Source organism: Macadamia integrifolia, unplaced genomic scaffold, assembly GCF_013358625.1.
Source record: "Macadamia integrifolia cultivar HAES 741 unplaced genomic scaffold, SCU_Mint_v3 scaffold262, whole genome shotgun sequence".
In the NCBI taxonomy this organism is placed as follows: domain Eukaryota; kingdom Viridiplantae; phylum Streptophyta; class Magnoliopsida; order Proteales; family Proteaceae; genus Macadamia; species Macadamia integrifolia.
The window spans coordinates 50,182-54,403 of record NW_024868838.1 but is presented as its reverse complement, the minus strand read 5'-3'; positions in this window follow the sequence as shown (position 1 = coordinate 54,403).

Here is a 4,222-nt window from a genome sequence, read left to right as displayed (position 1 = left end):
ATGAGATTAGAGTTGCTACAGAATAAGCTTCCATGTTGCTCAAATATCAATTAAAATTCCCCTTTTGATGCAGAGCCATCGAGATTTCCCAACTTGAAGAATACGAATCGCACAGACATATCCAAATCCATGCATTGCCCACTAAAAAACAACATAGATCAAACTAAATGTCACAGCCAAAAACATATCATCCCATGCCACAGACCAAAAGGAAAATAATTCAAAATTAAAGAAAAAAAAAAAAGCAAATTTGAAAAGCAAAAGCCACTGAATTCTCAAAGATCCATTTTTCCAAATCAAATTCCATCCAATGGATGCAATTTCGTTCTAAGGTTAAAAAATCATTGGATAATTCAAAGTAAAAGAGGGGAAAACGATGAGAAGTAGGCTTTTAATTCAATATTCATTATAGGGTCAGAAGAGTCTTTTCAATTTTTCAACTAACAGTGTTAGGCTATTGGGGTATGTTAGATATTTTGGACAAATTAGGTGGTATTTCATATAAGATTTGAAAACAAGGGTGTACAAGATGATTTTCCTTAAAAATTTATGGGAGAAATAACCTTTCCATCGGTAAGAGTGGGCCAATACAAAGCAGCTCATCAAAAAGAGGGGATCAAAAAACCCTCAAAGGGGTAGGCAAAAGCCCATTTTGATAGAGAGAGGAGCGTATTATACATTTTCTTGAGAGACATAATATCCTGTATTATGCTCACAATGGAAAAGGGGGAGTAAAAGATGGAATCAAAGGCAATTTGTGAGAGTAAGGTAGTCAGAGAACTCCATTATTCTCGAGTAACCTGCAAGTCTAGTCAAGAGGAGAGCTGGACAGATAGCCAAAGCCTCGCCAACCAATACTGGTGCATGAGCTTGATGAGATGAAGCAATAAAACACACCCTTTTAGCGTGATCAAATGCCACAGACCCCAACCCCGTTGATTCCTGAGTGCACAATGACGCATTAGTAAAAATGGATAAGCATTTGGGGGAGACGCCAAGGGGTGCTCACGAAATAAAACATAATTTTACAAGCAGAGAAGGGTCGGTAATAAGAAAAACGGTCTCTCTCACTTCCATATTCATCTTAGCAATCCACTAGTGGAAAGAGGGGATGGAAGCCTATTAGGATGTGTTTGGTTAGGTAAATCAATTGGAAGCCATTCTTTAGAATTACAATTCTTAATTTTTTGGGTTGTTTGGTTCCATTAGGATGACCCTCATATGAGAGACACCTGCTTCCAATGAATGACCATTATACAAAGGATGTTTCTCAAATCTAAGTTTATGTAAACACCAACATTCAGATCTAAGCAACACTCTTACACCCTAGTATAAAAAGGGGATAGTGAAAAACATTCTCTAAGGAACCCACTAAACCCATGACCTTCACCAACTTGAGCTTCACAGCTGGTTCAATACCCTCTCACCCACGAAGGAAACAGAGTCTATGGCGACTGATTTGATACCCTTTCACCCAAGAATGAAATAGAGTCTACTATTGGCAACTCTGTAGTCTAATTTCAACTGGTAATCTTGTAGTTGCTCTCTCTCTCTCTCTCTCTCTCTCTCTCTCTCTCTCTCTCTCTCTCTCTCTACCGCACTCTCCTTCGTTTTGATGGATTTGTAAGGTTAGCCTTTTTTTGTAATTTTTGCTAAAGGAATTTCATTGTAACCATCGATCGGTGTTGTTTATGGGCTAATATATCAGTATTAGGATTTTGTAGCTTAGAATCTGATAAATTATGTCTTCTATGCATATTGCTTTAGGATTGTTTGATGGTAAATTTTGTGAACAATATTTTGGTACAATTTTCAATTGTTTGTTGGTATTTTCTTAAGATTGGTACTAATGGGCATTCACGGTGCAAGGCTTCCAAGTGGTCAAGCCCGATTAGGCCTGATCGGGACAGGCCCGACCCTATCGGTTGACACCCCTACTAATGGAGTTGGTTCACTTCTATTTGTTTGTAGTGGGTTCCTTTTTAGGAGCAGTGACTGGAGCTTTGATAGGCCAAGAAACTGAGAGTGGATTTGTTTTGATCAGTTGGGTGAAATTAACTTTGAAGATATCACAAGCATCTTCCAAATAGGTGGAACTAAAGGATTGTCAGGAGATTTAGTTCAGAAAATATCAACCCTGAGGTCCTTACCACATGTCTTGTCTGAAACTCAAGCCCCTTACCATTTTACCAAGCAAGAGTTGAAGCCAGCTCAAATCGTATACATTCCCATGTATTTACATAATTTCTCTTAATTTTCTAGCTTTCCATCTCTTTAATAAGTTTGTTTTCTCTCTAGGATATTGAAAGCTTAATTTTACTAGACGGCCACCTCTATTCAGGATGAACTTTTACATGTAAGCATCCGACTTTGGGATCTATCTGTCCATAAAATTTCAACCACATCTGATTCATCATCACTTCCGTGGATTCCATGATATCGGTTCTTTAGCTTTAAAGCCATGTTTAGATTCTAGTCTCACCTTAATTTATGGACATGCTGGGCAAACGAATGTTACCTAATTTGTTGTCACTTTTACAGTAATGTTTTTGCTCTCATAAGAAGCTCGTAGGACCCCCTAAAAGGTAAAGGTGTGAATTGCATTCCACCTCCTTTTACAGATTAGGGGAAAGTGGAAGAAGGGATAACTAGGTAATAGTTTATGTCTTTTTCAATGTGAGTCTCTTTTTTTTTTTAATGGAATAAGAGTATAGGTTTTTTGGATCGCGATTTCTTAGTAATTATTGACCTTATAGTCTCCAACTTATGTTCAACATAAAAGATACAAAAGAATAATTAGATTTTAAAGTCATAAGAATGTTCCACTTCAATGAAACCTAACAGTTTTACTGGAAGAATCACCACACAGATTCAGGATACCAAACAATTTTCTAGCAAGAAACATGTATTAGACTCGAGGCAACTAAATGATTTTTTGGCTAGATATGTAGTTCAGAAAAATGTCTCTCAAAAGATTGACATCCATATTCGATACATGCACCATTTGATTTACGATTTAGAGGACTCTGATAAACCCCTCCATTTAAGAATCCACTCAGCAAGGGAAATATCCGAAAAGACAGAAGTTCTTAGAGAGATAGAGGAGGCGAACCAATCCTGTTGTGCCAGGGGACAATACAGAAGAGTATGCTCCGTAAAATTCCTCACCACTACCATATCCACTGCATAGACACAAATCCATAATACGGCATTAAGCTAAGCAAGACATCACACCAATAGCCCCAGGACATGCCTTCCATAGAAAGGACTTAACCTTAAAAGGGATCAATGCATTCCATATTACTTTCCACACTTCATTTGGAGTAGAGCGAGCTCTCTCCACCGACTTGGAGTAACACATAGAGAACTAGGCTTCAAGCCTGTAAGCAAACTTTACAGAGAAGGATACTGTAGGGTTCATTCCCCAACACACCCGATCCTGGCATCCTTTCGAATTGATAGGGATTTGCAATATGCACTCGATCTCATAAGGAAGAAGGAATTTCCTTAGTTTACCAATATACCATCTAGCATAGTTATCAATCAACTCAGAACCCAAATAAAGGGGCATTCAGGTGGCCTAGGAAGGAGAAGTCTGAATCCATCAATAACAGGGATCCACGGATCCTCTCAGATCTATATGGAGAGATCATTACCTAAAATTCGTACAAACCCCTATCCAAAACCTTTCTATCATATAAAATACTATGCCATACCCAAGAAGGTTTATGACTAACCACTATAGAAGAAAAGGTGCTTGAGGGGAAATAAATACTCTTGAGGAGTCTTGTCCAAAGAGATTCCAGATTTACTAAAAGATGCCATTCCAGCTTGGCAAGAAGAGCTTGGTTTTCCAGATTTAGATATTTGGTACCCAGTCCACCATCAAACTTATGTAGGAAAAGGCATTCCTTAACCACCTAGCGAGGTCTTCTTTCATCATTATTTTTTAATAAGAATTGCAGCCTGCTTTACTAATCTCATCTCAAAGACCATGTGGGAGCTTGAAGTGGGTTATGTGGTAGCCACCATAACATATTTGAGAAGAACTTCTTTACCTACGGGATAAATAAGCTTCTCTTTCTAGCCCACAATCTTTCAAATGATCCTATCTTTAATATATTGGAATATAGCCTTTTTTTTCTTTCCAGTTTCATAGGGGAGCCCAAGATAAGATTCAGAGTGAACTAAATCATCCACCTTAATGATTCTAGCAAGAATA